Raw genomic sequence first — 23,111 nt, forward strand, 5'->3', positions numbered from 1 at the left:
TTTGAACATCTTTATCCATAATTATAATGGTTAGGAAATCATTTAGAAAGTTGGTTTATGTCAATAGAACTATGTTCATCTAATTTATTTAATAAATTAACATATATTCATTCAATTTCTATCTATCATGGATTTCCTAATGCCTAGAATTGGGATGAACAAAGAAGATATAAAGATGAATGAGCCCTGGACATCTGCTGCTGCATGGAGCTCTCTGAGGGAAAGACATGCGAAAGTCATACTAGCTTAGTGAAATGGGTTCCAGGAGAAGACCATGTTGGGAGAATAACCAGTGAAATGAGTCATCTTCATAAAGGAAGAATTAAAAGAGGATATCCACAGGAGGTGGTGTTCAAGTTACATGTTGAAGAAGGCTAAGACTTTGACTGGGTGATGATGGGCAAGGAGAATCCCAAACAGAGGAAACCCTCAAACAGAGGAAACTTTTAGGGCAACGTCAAGAAAGCAAGGTGTGAGGTGGCTATGCATACTTCAGAATGTGGCTAGCCTGGAGTGCTAAGTTCATGCCCCCAAGAGGACATTGCCTGAACTGAAACTACTGGGCAAGAAGGCTCCCGGTCCTTGTGGGCTTCAAAGGTCATGTCTATGACTTCCCATGGGGAGCAGAAAGCCACAGAAGGACTTCAGCAAGCAAAGATGAACGCACATTACGTAAAAGACAACCCCAGCATCTCCATGGAAGAGACTCTGCAGTTAGGTAAAGCATCTTATGAGATATAAAGACATTGTGGAATAGTCAGAAAGGGCCCCTTGGGCATCTTTCTAACATGCAGCCATCCTTACCGAAATCTGCACTGTGAACAAGAATGATTTAGTCCCTCCCTTCCGTAAAGGATAAAATCCTCCTATATAACCTTTGCATGAAATCTCAGATCCTTTAGTAGAGTTTTGAGTCATATTGCATAAAATAGCACGGCTAAGGCAAACTTTGACTTCTACACATTTTACATGGTATATTTCATAGAGTCAGAAGTTCAGGATTGAAAGAGGCATCAAAGATAATTCAATTTGACCCTTCTGTTGATGCTTGAATCACTTCTATGAGATTCCTGTTACCATTTGCCCAGCCTCTGTCTGATAATGTAGACCAACAGGGAATACATTATTTGCACAAATAAAAGTACTAATCAGGCTAGTGGGGACAGGGGCACAGGATGGACTGAGACAGGGTAGTGAACAAGCAGGAATTCAGTTCTTGCAGGTAACAGGAGTCAGATCTGGAGAAGGCAGAGTACATGCTGGGTGAGTGCAGGGGTGGTATCCAGGTGACCCAGAGACCACCTGGAGCTGGGGAAACTTGTGGAAATCTCAGTTGATGGGGAAGGGTTGTGTATGCATATCGGGAGTGTCTTTCTGAGCAGCAGTCAGCATCTACATCACTGGCACTCATATGCAAATGCTGGAAAGTTAAGTAGTGAAGTAGTAGGGCTAAGTGTTACGGATTTAAGGGCTGGTTAAATCAACCTCCACCCGACACAGGTAGAGGTTAGGGTCTGTGATTGCAGGTTGATCGCAGGTTGAGATTACAAGTCCAGGGCTGGTTACCGGAAAGGCTCAGGAGAAAGACCATAAAGTTTGAGAGTCTTTGGAGCTGGTTTTATGAGTCGTGTCTACAGAGATAAGGTGGAGAATTTAAAAGAAGTAAATGAGACCAGGCATGGTGGCTAGCACCTTTAATCCCAACACTTTGGGATTAGGAAGGAGGAAGGGGGCGGAGGATTAGGCTGAGGAAGGAGGACTGCTTCAGCCCAAGGGTTTGAGACCAAACTGAGCACCACAGTGAGACCCTGTCTCTGAAAAATAAACAAAAAATTAGCCAGGCATTGTGGTGCATTCTTGTAGTCCCAGCTACTAGGGTGGCTGAGGTGGGAGGTTGTTTTGAGTCCAGGATGTCCAGGCTGCAGTGAGCTGTGATCACACCACTGCATTCCAGCCTGAGTAATAGAACCACACCTTGTTTCAAAAAAAAAAAAAAAAAAATTGTAGATGAACCTAGACAGAGCCCAGATGAATCAAAGACAGTAAAGAGTATTTGGGACTCCTCTGAACTCCAAATTTGGTGAGTTTCTACTTATTCAAGGTCATATGGTAGATGTGACTGCCACAAGAGCGGACAGGACAGACTCATCTTTACCTGCAGGGAGTATATAGTGTACCTCGTCTATTCATAGCACCCATGGCTGAGATTTGGCTTTATGCACCCTGGTTTGACTTTAAACCCCACTGTGAATTCCTTCAATGTGTAAGCCCCTCTCCATTTTCCTGCTGCTGCTTTAATTTTAAACACATAAAAATGCCGGACGAGAACAAACTGCTGGGTAATAAGAAGAAAGTGCCTTTTAGCAGTGGGGGGAGTAGGCTTTGTGTTTGTTGGGGGATAGGGGGGCAAACAACATCCCTGCACTGATCTTTTTAGGAAATTGGAGAATGAAAAACAAAAGACAGATTTTCAAACTAGATTTCCTCTCTGAGAGAACATCCTGAGACATTGCTATTAGTCATAGATACATAATTTAAGGGTTCAAAAGAAGTGTCAGAAAACAATTTTCATGCCAATTTTTCAAACTCAAAATGGAGGGATGAAAAATATAGGCGGCACAGAGGTTGTGAGCGTGCATATTTTTCAGGCTTAATGCCTCGATGTAGCAATTATAAAAATCTGGTAATTGGGCAGTTACTTTATCAGGACACTTGACGTGAAATCAGCTGGGCAGGGGAGAGTCTGGGAGATGGTTTTGAGCATAAATTTATTAAATAAGAATTTTTTAGGGCAGAGCTAATTCAGGAAAAACAGTTTCTTCTGTTATGCTATGGAACAACTTTACAAGATAAAAACAAGATGGAAGCAAATTAACTTATATTCTCTCTCTCTCTCCTCCCCCTTTCCTTTTTTCCTCTCTCTTCCACTCACTTTTGCTCTCTTGCTACACACACATGTGAGTACACACCTTCAAGAGAGCTATTTTAGCCTTGCTAGCATAACTAGTCATTGAACATCAAGATGTAGGAAGAGACACATAGTAGTCGTGTATTTGCAGACACAAAGAAACAAGAAAAAGTAATGAATATCCAAGCCTAAGTCTTCACTTGGCTAGGTAGTGAGCACATCAAACTCAATATCTCTCAAACTTAACTCATGCTCTCTATGGCAACTCTCTCCATTTCTTCTTTTCCCAAATTTGGTAGATAGTACTAACATTCATCTACACCTGCAAATCAAAAACATGGGTGTCATCCTTTATACCCATTTTCCCTCTCCCTTCTTTTCCAGTTAATGTCTATATTCTATATAGTCCAGTTCCTGAAAAGTCCTTAAAATCTATCACTTTTCCCTCTCTCCACCACCACTATCTGTGTCTAAGGTACTATTGCTCTAAATGGTTGTCTCAATCTTGGGTTAGTACGCGTCCCTTTTGTTCCCAGTTGAATTCACTGTTTCACCGACAGCTGCCCACATTATCCTTTCAAAAAAGTAAATCTAATCATGCCCTTCAACCTGTCCCATTGCTTAGCAGTTTCTCATTGTTCTTAAGAAATCCTTAATGAACTTACATATTCCTTTATAATAAGACTCTGATTTATCACTGTAAGTTTGTCTAATAATACTAGAACAATATTTTTTCTTCTTATGGTATTAATATGTGTTCTTGTAGATCCTTGGATTTGCCATGCTTCTTCTGTCTTCAAAGTCTTCCTTCCTACATGCCTTTCCCTTACTTGTTCCTTAAAATGCAAAGCAATTTTCCTGTTACTTAGAAATAAAATGTCTACAAAAGAAGTTTCCCCATACCTCCTAGACTAAGTCAGGCTCCTATGATAAGCTCCCCTTATACCATTTTTGTCATGATTGTTGAAATTAGTTGTTTAACAACTAACTATTCTGCTAGAACTGTAAGTTCCATTAATTTAAGAAAAGATGTATGCTGGCCAGGTGCCATGGCTCACGCCTATAATCCCAGCACTTTGGGAGGCCTGGGCAGGCAGATCACTTGAGGTCAGGAGTTCAAGACCAGCCTGACCAACACGGTGAAACCCTGTCTCTACAGAAAAATACAAAATTAGCTGTGTGTGGTGGCACGCTCCTGTATCCCCAGCTACAGGGAGGCTGAGGCAGGAGAATCTCTTGGGCCCAGGAAGCAGAGGTTGTGGTTAGCCGAGATCATGCCACCACACTCCAGCTTGGGTGACAGAGTAAGACTCTGTGTCTGTCAAAAAAAAAAAGAAAAGGAAAAGATGTATTCATGTATTCTGTTAACCAATGTATCCTCAGAGCCCGAAGTAGCATCTGAAACTGAGTAATCAAAAGGCACATATAAAATGGATAAATGATTATCATGGATGATCTTTGATTTCTTATAATCACAATGGATTGTCCTGATGAATCAGATGGGCCCAAGTAAATATAAAGTTCTGAGCCCGAATCCCAAAGATCAATTTTCTGAGAATACATGGAGGAATATATATATATATGTGTGTGTATATATATATGTATGTGTGTGTGTATATATATATATTATATACACACACACATTCAAAAATCTGAATAACTCTCATGAGAGTGTCCATGTGGCCTAGAAGAAAGAGACAAGGGCCCATGGGTGGATTTTGGATGGAGACAAATGATGGATTTCTGTTTGGAGAACAGTTTTGACTAAACGTCCTGAACTGTGATATAGGCCTTGCCCCAGACTGAAAGAACATTCTAGAAGCCAATATTTTGTGGGAGTGGAATGGACAAACCTGGAGGATTGTGAGGTTTCTGCTGCTGGAATTGGTCAAATATAGACTGGCTGGCCGCAAGGTGCTGATATTCAAGAACCATCAGGGATCAACCTCATCCTGGTACTGGCTTCATATTTAATTGGCATTTATTTAAAAAGATACTATGCCCCTAGAATTGTGCTGGACTATTTCACAAATGATGACTCATATATTCCACAACACAGCCTCATAAGGTAAATACATGCTTTTGTAATCCTGTCTTGCAAGGGAGGAAAGTGAGGCTTAACAAACTTAAGGGACTTATTTAAAATGGCATAGCGGCCGGGCGAGGTGGCTCAAGCCTGTAATCCCAGCACTTTGGGAGGCCGAGACGGGCGGATCACGAGGTCAGGAGATCGAGACCATCCTGGCTAACACAGTGAAACCCCGTCTCTACTAAAAATACAAAAACTTAGCCGGGCGAGGTGGCAGGCGCCTGTAGTCCCAGCTACTCGGGAGGCTGAGGCAGGAGAATGGCGTGAACCCGGGAGGCGGAGCTTGCAGTGAGCTGAGATCCGGCCACTGCACTCCAGCCTGGGTGACAGAGTGAGACTCCGTCTCAAAAAAAAAAAAAAAAAAAAAAAAATAAATAAATAAATAAATAAAAAATAAAATGGCATAGCGGGTAAGTGATCCCACATCCTTATAAGTGATCCTTTCCAGGTCCTTCTTTTTTTTTTTTTAACTTTGAAATACTATGTCACTTTTTAAAAATGACACTTAAAGGCCCTTCCAGGGTTTATGTTCTCTAATTCTACCACACTGGGCTTGACACCGAACATAGCCTGCACACTTAGAAACCTAACCACAGTGTCAGTCTCTATCCACAGCTGAACAAAAAGACAAGGGTCCTCAAAGTGGGTCATTTCTAATTACCCAATGTAGCTAAGATTGCACAGAATAAAGCAAGGGGTGACAGTGGCAGAGTATTTGCGATATAGGGCAGGATGGTTTTCTAATTTAATATTTTATTTATACTTCTAATAGGTGAAAGTACTAGAGTTGGCAACCAGAGAGGTTATGACTCAAGTCATTGAAGAGGAAACCTAAAAAAATCACAATCAAAACTTTATTATGCTCATAATTAGGCTAAAAATAAGAGCATATGGCAGTTAAGGGAAAACATAAGCCACAGATATTGGATCTCTGGTAACAAAGTTGAAGAGGAATGAATATGTGGAGTAATATTATTGTAGGTGAAGACAGGAAAGAAATGGATGGAGTTAATAACTTAATGCATCTGGAAAAGTGGGAGCGCTGTTCAATGATAAATCGAAGTAGAAGTAGAGGGGAATAAATGAATAAATAAAGCAAAGAATAAATGGCCAATAATGCAAGACACTAAAATCCTAAGCTGCCATCAAAGATATAAAAATGCAGAAAAGGATGTGTAAAAAATAAAAAGGCAAGAATGAAATGCATCTGGTAAAAATGAGGATAAGTAATGTTTCAAAACCTCGTAAGAAATCTCTAATTGGTGAAAAACATGTAGTTCATAAAACCCTTATGAAATTAGAGTGGCAAAAGGGTAGCCCCAAAGGCAGGGATTAGACAGACATTTAAAGCAACCTGACATATTGCCATAATATAGCAGAAAAAGAAGAAGAGAGATGTTATATTTCAGATTCCAGGGATTTTTTTCTTCTTGCAGGATGACAGGCAAATGATGTAAAGAAGAGTGATCAGGCATAGTTAAAAGAGCATAGATGAATTTTGGGATCATATCATTGGGCATTATGATATAAAAATTATGATGCAAAGAAAGTGTGCCCTTTGCCAATTTTTCTAACCTTTATACCCTCAGTATTTTCTTTGTTGTGTGGGAATACTAATACCTACTGTACAGTACTGTTATGAGCATCAGATAAAAAAAAAATGTGTGTAAATGGCCTGCCAAACAGCTCCCTACATGGAAGCTATTCCAATTTCAAAGTAAGGTGGCAACGTGGAAAGAGCTATTACAGAAATGAACTAGGAGGGAGGGAAGGAAATTAACCTTGACTGAGCCCTGGCAGTGTTCTGGGCACAAACACACGTTAATTCTTTCAATCCTCCCAACAACCCTATGAGAGTGACACTAATTTCCCCCAAATGGAGGTACAGAAGGCTTAAATTAAATGTCTTGGGTTTTGCCACTAATGATTGATAAATCCGGAAATGAAAGCCCAGTTTTTGCATTACACCAGTCGATTAAAATACGTGGGCCTTTTTAATTTGCCCCGTTCAGATGCCTGAAAGCTATGACCTTATTCTTACTATTTAGAGTCTTGGGTTCTCTATTATATTCAAAGAATTTGCTTTTACTGTCTTGTTTTCACCTCCCATCCGTGGGGTAGAGAAAAGACCCTCAAGACATGGGATGTCTTAGGAGTTCCCGAAGTTCAAAAACTACTCCAGCTCCAGTTTCTCCAGCCCTCCAACCCAGTAAATATGCCATGGAGCAGGAGACGCAAGGAGAAATTACAGACTCCTAAAGCCACTGGCAGCAAAGGAGGAAAGCAAAGAACTAGTAGCATGCCTGAGGGGATGCTTAGGCTCCATCTTTCTATCAGTTCAGCCAGTGGATCTTTAATCTAGTTTGAAAACTTCAGCCCCAGATGGACGTGGGCAGCCTTTAGAAATGTATTCTGAGCAAGGGAGGTGTCAGGATGGATTCATGAGAGGTATTTCATGCCTCACAAATCACCTTGAATATTTCATGTACATTAAAAAATTAGTAGACAAAACCGGAGTGGTGGTGTATAATTTACCTAGATTTGCAAGATGTTTTTGATACAGAGCAGGGCAGAAGATTTATCTGTGAGCACATTAAGCAGTACTTGGAACAAAATGCATTGGCTCTGCATTAGTGTCCATCAGAGAGGGTAGCAAAGAGCTACGTTGTGGTGAAGCAGTAAATACAGGCATAGCAAAGAGAAATATTAGCTTCATTTTTCTTTATCTTCTGCAGAGTGGATTGGTGAGTTTCTGCTCTCTGAAGGATGAGATAGCATTGCCCGCGTATGAATGAGTTTAAAAGGCATAAACAAGGGAGTCTGATGGCCTAATTTGGAAGGGTCCAGCGGGAATCTGCCTCCTTGCAGATAATGAGATGGTATTTTGGAGTAGATATGCCACCAAGGGAGAAAATGAATTTAATAGAAATATCACTGCTATTTACAACTAAAGAAACATTGGCAAAATATGCTGAAAAGCGAATGAATTCATGGTCTGGGACCTTTTTTATGTTTGGAAAAGCACTTAGTATGTGACCCTCATCCTGTGGATAAATGTAATATGAATTTATAGCAATTCAAACCTCTGAGTTATATTTAGCTAGGATCGAAAGAGTTTGAAAATTCAGCCTTGAGCTACATTTACTAACTGAAGAATCAGTGTCTTGCATTTACTTTCTACCTTTCTAGGTTCTAAAATTCTCAGAATTTGGCTCTAGTCTGTTGGTTTTTTTTTTTTTTTAACTGATGATGTGTCCCCAGTTGACGATACAAGGACACTCATTTGTGTGCAACTCAGAACAGTGACTGTATCTTGATCGACGATGAAAAGGAGCATTTCTACTGCTAATGGAAAATCACACGAAGATGCAGAATTTTTTTTTTCTCTTTTTCTTTTTCTTGGTCCTTTGGCTTTCTTGCATATGGGGGTATGTTTCCTTAGAGACCTCATGATGGTAATGAATTCAGAGTTTATTGACATACATTTACAGAACACAGATTAATTTCTACAAATAAACACTAACGTTGGTGTATTTACAGGGCAGTCTTGGACTGGAAATTGCATGTGCCCTCGACTCTGTGTAAGCTGTTCTCCCTTGAATCTAGCTGCTTTGGAAAATTTTGGGATTGGAACATAGAGTAACTAGTTTTTTCTTATGACTGTAAAAAGTAGAAGAAGGAGAAATAGTGAACTAGAAAGGGGAGTACAATAGGAAATGCAAATGACCATGGCCCTTCTGGTTATATAACCATGACGACGGTTTATGTTTTTGAGTTACCCACCTACCTTGGGCACATTTGCAGGTTGCTTCATTTGAGTTACATAACATATGGGTAACATTTACTTCCATTTTTCAGATTAGCAAACTGACTGTTGGAGAGTTTTAATGACTTCTCAAGTCACACAGTGTTTAAACTGGAGAATTAGGTTCTGCACCTAGGATTGACTAGCCACATGTCCAGGATGCTGAGTGAGGCTCAGAGGCCTGGGAGAAGTAGAACTCTAGGCAAAGCCACAACCAATCAGGCAGGCTTGAGACTTGCCCCTTCCTTCCAGGTACCCGATTTCCTCTTTCTTCCCTAGTGAGAACCTAGGCTCTTTTTATGGATGTGGGAAATAAAATGAGATGAATGAGCCTGAGACTTAAATTGTTATAAAACTATTAAAGAGAAATCTGTCTTAAGTTATCACCTAAGGGGCCAGTAAAAATTGGTCGTCATAGAGGTGGATTTTTAAATAAAGGTTGAACAAAATTACACTCAGATCCTTAGGGATGCTTCTAAATAATATTTTAAAATAGGGGGTTACACAGTGAGGTGACCTTCCTGTCATGCTGCCTGTATTATAACAAGATATCCTATGCCCAGCAAGGCTCAAAGAACGCACATTCACTCTTAGGAAACTTCAGCGTTCCCTGGATCTTTTATTGTCTTGCCCAGAGTAACACTCTGATCTTGGGGAGAGGGAGAGTCAAGACCTCCTTCAAAACTGGGGACTCACCTGAAATTTCCACCCTTGAAAATCCAGTATCCTTTGGAGAATATTTTATTTCTGCAAATGCATCTCCATTCCTAGCCCTCTCACCTCCACTATATCACTGCTTTGCTTGAAAACCAACGATGCTTACCCTGGCTTTCATGGTGCATTATCAAATCTATCAACATCATTTCTCCACTTTCTTTGTATGTTCTATGAGTATATACCTAAAGAGCACCACAGCAATCACCTCATATGTTGAGATTTTCTAAACCCAGTGCAACAGAGATACGTTTTTGCTCTTTTATACCCTGAGCTCACCCTACCATCAACTCAACTTGCAGATTTGTGTTTGGGTATGGCTGAGTCTATGTGTTTGGGAGAATTTTAAGGGCAAGACTGGCTGAGCATCACTTCCCCCAAGCTTAGAAGAGTATTTGACCTGCTGGATGGAGACAGTGAATGTTTATTGAATTAAGGAATACAAAGTGAATGAATGTGTGAGTGGAAGACTTGTTCTAGAAAGGCAGATGGAAGCTTCTCTATTCCCAATGTACATCTGGTCATTTTCATGTCTTCTTCCTCTCTCTCACACTTCTCTGACTGTTCAAATCTCCCCTGCCCATCAAGACCAAATCTACAGTGTATTTCCTTTCTGAACACATTCCCTTATAGCTCATTAACCTTATAGCTGTTTAGTCAATGAGTCAACATTTGTGGATTGTTCAGTGGGTGTTGAAATTGATGAGAAGGAGAATGAGCTTCAGGGAGGTTTGCATCTGAGTGACTACGTTTAAGTGGAAAGACCTTTTCTTTCTTGACTTAATTTTCAGCCATCCTGAGCAAAGTGAAAAGTGGTAGACAATGAGAATTTAATGATTTTAATAAGGAAGTGCAGGTTGGTGAAAATCACCTCCCAGATATTAGAATTGAGCCACAATAGGTGGGTTCTAGGGAACTCAATGCCAGATGTGTTTGCCTACTGAAGGGGATGGGGAAAAAAGCCCATCTACCCACTTCAGAGGGTGCCTGTACTTAGGTATGCGTGAGAGTTACCTGAAGGGTGAAACTCAGACCCTCAGAGAGAAAAGGCAGCCACAGAGATGAGGCTATAATCTGCCATTGTTCTCCTGGAGGTAGATATTTCACATATCAGAGATCTCAAGTCTGCTGAAAAACACTTTGAAAAGGATTCAGTCTAGGTATGCAAAGATGAATAAGACTCACTGCATCATTCTGTCTACACCTGCCTAAGAAGGACATCGCTTCTAGGCTTCAGGCAGGATAATTGATCTTAGTCCTGAAACCACATTATATCAAGATAAGGCTTTTGTCAGAAGCTCTTTAAGACCATGATTTCATTAAGCTTTCTTATACTTTGTTGTAGAGAAACATCTTGCTTCCTTTACAGATGGGCAAAATGAGGCTTAGAAAAACGTGATGTTTCTGCAGAGGAAGTAGAGGGTGGGAGTTTATAGTGCATCCTGATTCCTAGCTTACCTGGCAACCCAAGCTGAGCTTCTCTCCCTGAATCGTTTAAAAATCTCCACAATCAGCCAAAAGATTTATATTTTCTTATTACCTTAGTAGCTTCTTCCGAATAAATCTTTTTTTCCCGGCACAAGGAATGAATTTAAAGGAATATATTAAATTTCTAAAAAATGGGCTTGCAAAGCAAGATTCTGCTTTGACCCTAATATCTCCCTTAGATTCCCTCCTGCACACATACACCCTTATCAAACATGATTCACCTTCTCTGGAAACAGGCTGAGATTGAAGTCATGGCCAAAGGCAGGAATGGAGGTGTGGGCATTTTCATAGTATATAATGAGCAAATGAATGATGGCTATGAGGAATTTTGGGTGTCAGATCACTAGTTACCAACAGTTTTCAAAGAGTAGAAGAATTTGAGGAGAAGGTGATTTTTAATATAATTATATGCAGAAATATGTTTTGAGGAATGAATTTTTAAAATTGCGGTCATTGATATTTTTGCATTTCTCTTCCATTAGAGAGAATGAAAACAGTCTAATTAAAATTATAGCCTCATGCTAGATCATCTTATTGGCTCCATGAGATTTCATACATAGGCTCACTGAACATCTGGAATTCAACTCCATTGCCAACTTTAAAATAGATACCTAAATACCTACAGATGCATGCATATGATGGGCACACACTGCTTTTTTTAAAAGTTGGAATACATTTTTTACATGAACTTGATCTCAAAGGAATGACATAGAAAAGCTAAAATGGTAAGCTTCTTGTGATATTCCAACCTGATTCAAAATCACATCCAGTTCACATGAAAAATAACTTATTTGAAAAATGCAGGTTTTTTTTTTTCTCCTGATGAGAATGCACAATCACTTTGAGAAATTTGGGAATGGCTGCAAAAAGTAAAGAAAACATAAAGCACACATAATCTCACCTCTCAGAAGTAGCTGTTCATAGTTTCATAAATTCTGTCTTTCTTTCTTGAATTTGTCATATTTTTTCACCTATCAGGTATCATACTACCCATGGCACTTACATTGTCCTGTTCTTGTTCATACTCACTGATACCCATTTTCCACAATGATAAAAATATTAGTAAGTGTTTGAAATAGCAAGTCAATTTTATTATATAGTTACCTTTATTTATTTATGTTGTGAATATGGGTTCTTTGAATGCATTTCTTTATGAAGGAAAGTATAAGCAAAGTGAGTTGGAATTTAATTTGGAAGAAAAGTATATGGCATTATAGAATGTTAAAACTAAAAGTAATTCAGGAGCTCGTGTCCAGCCACCTCATCTCATTTAGAGATATGTAAATACACTCTGAGGGAAGAAAGACTTTTTCTAGGATTACAATGTCAATGAACAATGAAGGGACGACTGGAACTGAGATCCCGGTGATCTTCCCAGCTTCTCATCCTTCCTCTGGAAAGCATTTTCCTTCCAGAAGGATGATGTTCCAGTCCACTCTTTGAGAGGGACTGCTTACAAAATCAGCACCTGTGTCCCCACAGGATGTAAAGATAGGACTAGATGGTGAGCCAATAGAGGAAAGAACACCTGTTGTTTTTTTAGGTTTAAACAAGGTCTTCTGCCAAACCAAATCAGGGTAATGTGCTGAGAACACCTGGAAGAATGGGCTTCAAAAATTTCAGATGCTAACATCAGAAAGACTGCCAATGATACCATGTTCTGGGACACTCCCTCCCCACAAATCTCATATGATCCATACCAATGTTTCCTTATTATAATGTTCAAGCAAGGAACATATTTAGCAATCTTATAACCTTTGCCATATGTGTGTGTGTGTGTGTGTGTGTGTGTGTGTTTCCACTGCATCCTTAAAATCAGGTAAGCAGTTGAAGGAAAAGCATTCCATCCTATTGGTGCTATGGAACCAGGGAAGATATAGCAGAGGGTCGAACTTGAGCAGGGGTGGGGAGAACCCATTTCGGCCAGATGTTTGGGACAGGCGAAGACTAAGATTTTTCATTCCTAGATGGTACAAGTAGAAGGAACATCAGAGCAATAATTTTGCTTTTTTATTAAAATTAATTTCTGAGCAACGAAGAAAGAGACAGAATGGGGCAAAGTTAGAGAAATAGAGAAGGATAGTTTAGAAAAAACAAATAACAAAAGAGAAATGGATGGGGGAAATAAGTGAAAAAGAATACATCCTTAAATGCTGACAATGCTAATAAATATGTCAATTATAGGTGCATAAGAATGCTAGTTCTTGTGGTCATTTTTCTGCAGGGCTTACTGAAAGGGAGCAATTTGGGGAGCTTACCCTAATACCAACCCTGTCCTCCTTGATTAAACAAGAAGATAGAATTCAGGTTTGGGGGAAGTCCAGTGTTCTCAGAAAGATGTTATGTTATCCCTTTTTGTGGAGGAAGAGAGAGGGTCTTCTCCTTGGGCCACAGAAAAGAAGATGGGATGGGGCCAAGACAACTGTCCATAAATACTGGGCTGACCACCAAAAATGTCTCCATATTGAAGCCTTAGTTGACCTGTTTCCCTACCCTTTAATTACCAGGGCAGGAAGCTAGACACAGGGTAGATGGTATGCTGATACTTTCAAGTCGATGAGTGCAGCCAAGGCATACTCTTTATCTTTCCACCCCAAACCTTGCTTTCTGTTCCCTATGACCTTATGCTCTACTGGCCTAAAGGTCTTAGTTCCAAAGGGAGGAGTGCTTCCACCAGGCCCAACAATGATTCCATTAAACAGGAAGTTAAGATAGCCACTAGGTCACTTTGGGCTCCCCTGCCTTTAAATCAACAGGCAAAAAGGGAGTCACTGTGCTGACTGGGGTGACTGCTTATGACCACCAAGGAGAAATGGAAGCACTTCTGCCCAATGGAGGTAGGAAGAATATGTGTGGAATACAAGAAATCCTTTAGGGTGATTAAGGTCATGCCCTGTGATTGAGGTCAATGAAAACCACCACAATTCAATCCTACTGATGGCTCAGACTCATCAGGAATGAAGGTTAGGGTCGCCCCACCAGGCAAAGAACCACAATCAACCAAGGTACTTGCTGAAGGCAAAGGAAATATGGAATGGGTAGTGAAAGAAGGTAGCTATAAATCTCATTATATCATACCAGTATACTACTGAGTATTATAAATAGTAATGTAGTAGTCAGGATTCACCAAAGCGACAAAATCTTTGCAATGTATAGATATATAAAAACAGATTTATTATAAGGAATCAGCTGCTCTCTTCAGGCCTCAAATAGATTGGATGAAGTCCACTCACATTAGGGAGGGCAATATGCTTTACTCAATCTACCAATTTAAATGTTAATCTCATCCAGAAACATCCTCAGAGAAATGTTTTACCAAGTACCTGGGCATCCCATGGCCCAGTCAAACTGACACATAAAATTCACCATCACAGTAGAGAACCTGATACATAAATAGAATGTTAAAATGGTAGATCTTATTCTTATTACTTTTAATATTTGAGATTGCCTTATTTTGCCTCATAGTTTCATTCATGAAAATGCAAGCAATTAATAAATACATTCTAAAGGATAATGAAGGATAGAGATGGCTTTAATAATACCTGAATTGCAACCTAGAGTTGGGCTAGACTGAGTTTTGCAGGTTGCAATCTTGAATGCTTAAGCTTTGTGTTTAGTAAAATATAATACACGAAACATTTTGTAGAAGTTTTAAAGTAAGATTCTTCTGTGAGTCACCTGTAGAACACACTTTAAAGGTGTTGGTTAACAACCTCTGTGTATTTCTATTCATAGATATACAACTGTACATCTGAGTCTGCACAGATACTCATATATGTGTAATCCTAAAGGTTTTTGATAAATGTGGAATAACTTAACCAACTTTATGAATTTAATTAAGCTTTTCCCCACATGGTGTGTTGGAAAAGACAGCGGTTCATACAAAGACCACTATCTGAAAAAAAATATTTATTTTTCAAAATGGGAACCAGGTCCACAGGGCAAATGGGACATTTTACTTGTCAGCAAAATAAATTTATTCTGAATTTATAAATGGATAATAAGCTGCCTTTTCATAATGATTAATGGTAATTAACTTTTTAAAGCTCCATCACTTACCTAGCCATCTTTGGCTGTCAGTCCTTGAACACAGGAGAGAATGCTGATGGTAAAAAGACCTTCCTCTGGACTCCCAAGGTCCTGTAAGGTAGACACCATCATTTTTGTGTGAAGATGTGGCAACTCTGATGCAGCCCTAAATAACTTCAGACAAAGAAAAAATATACACATGCTCTGTAATGGAGAGAAGCTTTCATCCTGTGGGGACCACTGGTCTAGAGGACAGTCAGTCAGCTCTACTGCTTGAAGCCACGTGACTTCAGCAACATCTTTTCACTTGTGTGCACCCACCTCCTTTACCTATAAAATGGCTGAGCAGTGATTTTATTAACAATTAGCATTTTAAGTGAAGGATCCTGTTGGCTGGCATAGGAAAAATGCAAGCCCATTTTAAAACAGTTAGTATCATATTAAAGCTGTCTCTCAGCCAGTTGGCACTTGTCACACATCCTAAGACACTAACCTGGACCCAAGATATGCTCCATGTCTTTGCCTATTCCAGCCCCCACCACCTCTGACAATATGAACATCAAAGATAGCTGGGAAGTAGATTCTGGAATGGGCTTTAACACAAAAGACGTTTATCGGGGGTATCCTTAGAATCAAGACCTGTGGAAGTGAGAGAAAGTAAGCAAGATTTCAAAAAATGCAAGATGTGATGCAGACAAGACAGACTTGGCTGACCCCAAAGAGAATCATGGAGTTAGAATCGTCCATCAGAGTAGTTCTGAATCAGAGTCAATGGCCAAGACCTTATGCCCCTACAGTGGTCAATTCTTGACTGCAGGTTGCCCCAGTAAGGACCATGATCTTGACCAATGTGGCTGTCCACAACATGAGAGAATCCCTGCAAGGGCGAGAGCTGAAAGTCTTTTGCAGATGGCACTCCTAGTTACTGAGACCACCAGAACTTCACAAAAGGGTGGCCCATTACAGTATCTTCCACATTTATTGATTGATTGATTAACTGATTGCACACTTATTGAACATTTACTACGTCCCAAACAGACTACACTGGGGCTGCTACCTGCTTTATCGCTTTTAACTCTCATCACACCCCTATCAGATAGGTATTCAAACACACTTTTTCACATGAAATGAAGGCTCAGTAAGTTGTGCAATTAGAATTCAAAACAAGGCGTTAACTTGTGTGAGTCCAAGAGTTTGCCATAAGCTGAGAGACAATTTGCACTTTTATTGTGTAAATTACTAATTGTTTTCAGTGCTTATCTGATTTTTCCTTGGAGATTGGTTCTACTTTCCCCCGTTTCAAATTTTATTTCTCTGTAGAATTTATTCCAGACCGTAACACATACTTCCCCAGCCAGGTGGAAGTAATTGTTTCCTCATTTTGTTTTCAGAAACTATGGCTGGCTCTGGGAACTCACGGAAGTTACTCATCTTCCCTGTGTCTCTGGTTCCATCATCTGTAATATGGGAATAATAGTAACACCTATCACATCAAACTTCTAAGAAGATTTTAAAAACAAATGCATAGGTATCACACAAGCAAACGCCCAGTGTTTGCTCTTATTATTATTTGCATACTTCATGAATAAAAATAAATCAGTGTATTACTGTTTTTGTTCATGTATCATATTCATATATAGGTAGATGTATATATCATAAAACTCACATGTTCATTGATCTTCTTGTTAATTAGAATCCTAAGATAGAGATTGTGTGATAGTTACCTGGATATACTTAAGACTTTGCATAATATCTCATACCAGTAGGTTTACCCAATAAAAAGCCATTAAATTGAATTACATTTCAACAACAAATAGCCAAGTTTTATCCATCATAAATCACAGACATCTTTCAAAACTGTTCATTTCTCTTAGTGTATTACCCTAGCCCAAGCCACCATCATTTCTTCTTTCTGATTTAAAGTTATACAGATTTGGAATCAAAGTAGACGGACATTTGTATTTAACTAGTTTAAGCCTCTATTTCTACATCTGTGAAATAGGAACAGATAGAGAACCTACTTCATGGGGCTGAAAACAGAGTTAAATGAGATATATAAATAAAGTAGTTAGTTCAAGGCATGACATATAGCAAGACCTCAGCAACTGCTGGTTTTAATCATAACAATGACAATCACAACCACCAACCCAAGCATTTTTCTTGTTGTTGAGTTTATTCTATGCTGCTTAGCCTACTGTGGAGATAAAACACCAGATTAGAAGTACAATTACATTGTACAAAGAGCAAACGCACTGAATATGGTTTCATCAATTAAACTTGTTCTTAACTTCGAACAAGTAACATAATCTGTTTTAGTCTCGCTTTTTTCATTTGTAATATGGGAACAGTATTAATGCATATATCATAGAATTTTTAGGGTAAATGATATAATCTACCTGAAGCATTTACAGATCAATGAGACCCAGTCGACCAGTACGAATGTTAGCTTTGACTCATCCTATTAGCATATATGCAAAATGACAATTCATGGTGGCTTTAGTGGAGTTATTGAGAGAGCTGGGTAATTCTGGCACACAGTAGGTCCTCAGCACTCATTGAAGTCTTTCTATTGCCTACATTGTTCTGTCCTGAGAAGAGACAGCTGGCTCCTCACACTACATCCTGCACAATGCACAGGAAAATGTTAAATGGTGGGAAAAACACTCTGACGAAAGCTGTTTTAATGAGACATCCCCTTAGCTCTGGCTGCTCCCAGGTCAAGCTGCCTGTGTCAGGGCAAGAACGCTAATGGACTAGGTGGTCGTGTCTTTCCATCTGACTAGACTCTGGGTTTTTAATAAAGCAAGCAACCCACACACTCAGGCAGCTTGGCTGTGTGGATGTGTGCCTGTGTCACCAATGATAAACAGTTTTCATCCTAAAAAAAGACTGGAGAAAAAAAACGACAGGACAAGAAGGCTCAAAATGTCCTCTGATGCACCAATCAGAGAGAAGCTGGCCAAGAGCTTCCTACACATGCAGATGACCCTCACACAGGGCAGAAAGGAATGAAAAAACAGGCTGCTTTTCCAGGGGGGCTGTAATACACTCAATAGCGTTAACAAAGAGTAGTGTCAGCTGCCTGACTTCTTAATGATGAATAATTCATACACATCAAAGCAGCCCTCACAAAGTACTTTTTCCCGTGGCCTCAAAGACAATGAAATAACAGCAAAAATGCCAAAAGGGGAAATTTATTTCAAATCACATCATCCCCCTATCTCTTCTCCCTACTGGGTAATATCCATTCTCTGGACTTGATTAAAATCAATTACGATATTAGTTTATAAACACATTATTAAATCTTTTGATTTGCTTCTTATTCTGCGTAATAGCAAACTCCTATTCAGCCCTCAAAGCCCAGCTCAAAAGCCATCACTTTTTGAAGTCAACTCTGCCATCCACTTTCCCAACAGTCAATCTAATCAATCCCCTTAGGTTAAACATATTTCCTTTAATACAATTGTTACTAAGACCTTATTCCTTTAAATCTTTGGCTCAGACTTGGAACCTGTTAAGCTTATGTATTACACTGTCTAATGTATTACAGAATAACCAGCACTCAATTTAAAGCCTGGGGTACAGTAGACACTCAATAAATGTTCATAGAAAATTGGAATGAATTGAATTCTTGAAATAAATAAAGATCATACTTAAAGAGAAGCATTGGAATGCTAATATAGATTAAGTCTATGAAAAGGAAAATTAGATGAAAAGAGTATTTCCAGAACTTCACAAACATCACTGAGGATTATTCTTATCATTTAGCATTTACTAGGCTTAGAAATGCAAGAAGTGGGGGGATCTGTTTGGAGGGCTTATCAGCACTCTTTAGGAGGACAAGAATGTTAAAGAGAAATATTTATCAGAACTGAGAAAAAATTAAAATGGCAGAATCACAATCTAGGTTATTTTTGTAGTTTGTCTTAAAATATAAACTCCTTATCCTCCCTTTCTTTTTGATCACCATAAATGACAATTTACTACAGACATACACACATCAAAATGCAGATGTTACCCACTTTTTGTATTTCTCAATTGGCTGCTGCTTCAACAAAACACCATTTCAATGTCAGGAGGGAACACATTTCTTTTTTGGAGTAAATGCTTGTTATCAAAGGAAAAAAGATATATTTTTAAGCTAAACTCTTTATTCACTGAAAATACTATAATGCTTATAATGTGGCAGGTGTTGTACTAACCATGAAGGGAACATTTGGATTGTAAGTCATCGGTCTCACACTCACAAACCTCCTAGTTCATTAAGGTAGAAAGATGCCATGAGATAATTATGAGGGGACCTCAAAAATTTTATAGAAAAGGCATATTACAAAAAAACTATGCATTGATTTTAAAAATGTTTGCACCAAAATAAACTCATACTAACTTGTTATAACATAACATGTTTGAAGGGGATCTAGTTTGAGGCACTTAGAAGGACAAGACATCAATTTGAAAGGAACCCCTCTCTCAGCAACATGAATCCTGCTAAAATTGAAGCAAGAATGAACATCAAATTTATGGTAAAGTTTGAGTGGAACAATGGTCAAATCACAGACGTTTTAAAAAAGTTTATGGGGGCCGGGGGTGGCAGTTCACACCTGTAATCCCAGCACCTTGGGAGGCCAAGGTGGGTGGATCACGAGGTCAGGAGATCAAGACCATCCTGGCTAACACGGTGAAACCCTATCTCTACAAAAAATACAAAAAATTAGCCAGGCATGGTGGCAGGCGCCTGTGGTCCCAGCTACGCTGGAGGCTGAGGCAGGAGAACAGGATGAACCAGGGAGGCAGAGCTTGCAGTAAGCCGAGATCACACCACTTGCACTCCAGCCTGGGCAACAGAGTGAGACTGTCTGGATCCCTTCCTTACACCTTATACAAAAATTAATTCAAGATGGATTAAAGACTTAAATGTTAGACCTAAAACCATAAAAACCCTAGAAGAAAACCTAGGCAATACAATTCAGGACATAGGCATGGGCAAGGACTTCATGACTAAAACACCAAAAGCAATGGCAACAAAAGCCAAATTTGACAAATGGGATCTAATTAAACTAAAGAACTTCTGCACAGCAAAAGAAACTACCATCAGAGTGAATAGGCAACCTACAGAATGTGAGAAAATTTTTGCAATCTACTCATCTGATAAAGGGTTAATATCCAGAATCTACAAAAAACTCAAACAAATTTACAAGAAAAAAAACAAACAACCCCATCAAAAAGTGGGCAAAGGATATGAACAGACACTTCTCAAAAGATGACATTTATACAGCCAACAGACACATGAAAAAATGCTCATCATCAATTGCCATCAGAGAAATGCAAATCAAAACCACAATGAGATACCATCTTACACCAGTTAGAATGGCAATCATTAAAAAGTCAGGAAACAACAGGTGCTGGAGAGGATGTGGAGAAATAGGAACACCTTTACACTGTTGATGGGACTGTAAACTAGTTCAACCTCAAGGATCTAGAACTAGAAATACCATTTGAACCAGCCATCCCATTACTGGGTATATACCCAAAGGATTATAAATCATGCTGCTATAAAGACACATGCACACGTATGTTTGTTGTGGCACTATTCACAATAGCAAAGACTTGGAATCAACCCAAATGTCCATCAGTGACAGACTGGATTAAGAAAATATGGTACATATACACCATGGAATACTATGCAGCCATAAAAAAGGATGAGTTGAATTTGTGTCCTTTGTAGGGACATGGATGAAGCTGGAAACCATCATTCTCAGCAAACTATCACACGAACAGAAAACCAAACACTGCATATTCTCACTCATAGGTGGGAATTGAACAATGAGATCACTTGGACACAGGAAGGGGAACATCACACACCGGGACCTATTGTGGGGAGTGGAGAGGGGGCAGGGACAGCATTAGGAGATATACCTGATGTAAATGACGAGTAAATGGGTGCAGCACACCAACATGGCACATGTATACATATGTAACAACCCTGCATGTTGTGCACATGTACCCTAGAACTTAAAGTATAATTTAAAAAAAAGTAGTTACCCAAAAAAGGTAAGGCAAGGAAACTTACACAATAGATATTAAGTAATTTGAAACTCCCTAATTTCGAAGATTTAATTGCAAATAGTGAAGAAAATTACAAAGACGTTTATTATTTATGCTTCAATAAAAATGCCTTTATCCTCCTGTTATTTTTATAACTGACCAGATAATTTCAGAGTAGTGATAGAAGCAAACAAGACTTTTTCCCTCCATTTCCAGAACTGCAAACTTTGCTGGACAATATCAATGTTTCCTATGAAAATTTTTAAGACAAATTATACATTTGTATATATGTACATACACTTTGTCATAGGGTATAAATTTCAATTTTATTAAATATGACAGTGTATGAAAATATGATTTTGAATATTAGGAGGGTTGATATTTACGCAGCCAACAGACACATGAAAAAATGCTCATCATCACTTGCCATCAGAGAAATGCAAATCAAAAAATGCAAATCAAAACCACAATGAGATACCATCTCACACCAGTTAGAACAGCGATCATTAAAAAGTCAGGAAACAAGAGGTGCTGGAGAGGATGTGGAGAAATAGGAACACTTTTACACAGTTGGTGGGACTGTAAACTAGTTCAAGCACTGTGGAAGATAGTGTGGTGATCCCTCAAGGATCTAGAACTAGAAATACCATTTGACCCAGCCATCCCATTACTGGGTATATACCCAAAGGATTATAAATCATGCTGCTATAAAGACACATGCACACGTATGTTTATGGCAGCACTATTCACAGTGGCAGAGACTTGGAACCAACCCAAATGTCCATCAATAATAGACTGGCTTAGGAAAGTGTGGTACATATACACCATGGAATATTGTGCAGCCATGAAAAAGGATGGGTTCATATCTTCTGTAGGGACATGGATGAAGCTGGAAACCATCATTCTCAGCAAACTATCACAAGGACAAAAAACCAAACACCACATGTTCTCACTCATAGGTGGGAATTGAACAATGAGAACACTTGGACACAGGAAGGGGAACATCACACACTGGGGCCTGTCATGGGGAGGGGGAAGCGGGGAGGGATAGCATTAGAAAATATACCTAATGTAAATGATGAGTTAATGGGTGCAGCACACCAACATGGCACATGTATACATATGTACACAAACCTGCGTGTTGTGCACATGTACCCTAGAACTTAAAGTATAATAATAAAAAAAAGAAAATGATAAAAAAGTATGGCACGCAGTGCCCCAAAGATATAAGCAGTTTGCAAATGGGTACAAGAGGACAAGATGACGCTGAAGATGAAGCCCACAGTGGCAGACCAGTCACATCCATTTTAGAGGAAAAACTTCATCCTGATTATGCCCTAATTGAAGAGGACTGGCAATCACAGTATAAACAATAGCCAATACCATAGACATCTCAATTAGTTCAGCTTACACAATTCTGACTGAAAAATCAAAGTTGAACAAACTTTTCACTCAATAGGTGGCCAAAGTGTTACACCCAGATCAGGTACAGAAAAGAGCTCAGCTTTCAGTAGAAATTTTTAACAAGTGGGATTAAGATCCTGAAGCATTTCTTCAAATAATTGTAACAGAAGATGAAGCACGGCTTTACCAGTACAATACTGAAAACAAAGCACAATCAAAGCAAAAGCTACTGATATGGTTTGGCTGTCCCCACTCAAATCTCACCTTGAATTGTAGCTCCCATAATTCCCATGTGTCATGGGGGAGACCCATTGGGAGGTAACTGAATCATGGGGGTGGGTTTTTCCCGTGCTGTTCTTGTGATAGTGAATAAATCTCATGAGATCTGATGGTTTTATAAAGTGCAGTTCCCCGGCACACGCTCTCTTGCCTGCGACCATGTAAGACATGCCTTTGCTCTCCTTCACTTGCCACCATGATTGTGTGGCCTCCCCAGCCATGCGGAACTGTGAGTCCATTAAACCTCTTTTTCTATTTCTCGGTATTTCTTCATAGCAGTGTGAAAATGGAATAATACAGCTACCAAGAGGCGGAAATGGTCCAGTCAAGGCAAAAATGAACCAGTCAAG

The 23,111-nt window shown here is 39.3% G+C and overlaps 1 long non-coding RNA gene across 1 annotated transcript in view; it reads right to left on the reverse strand.

The window, feature by feature from the left end:
• LOC105491474 (uncharacterized) overlaps window positions 1–23,111 on the reverse strand; it is a 312,693-nt gene that overhangs the window by 183,342 nt on the left and 106,240 nt on the right. The window contains exon 2 of the long non-coding RNA XR_011616523.1: window positions 15,064–15,144. This is a non-coding gene — a long non-coding RNA (uncharacterized lncRNA). The remainder of the gene's footprint in view (window positions 1–15,063; window positions 15,145–23,111) is intronic.

The sequence above is a fragment of the Macaca nemestrina genome, chromosome 18, assembly GCF_043159975.1.
Source record: "Macaca nemestrina isolate mMacNem1 chromosome 18, mMacNem.hap1, whole genome shotgun sequence".
NCBI classification, from domain to species: Eukaryota; Metazoa; Chordata; class Mammalia; order Primates; family Cercopithecidae; genus Macaca; species Macaca nemestrina.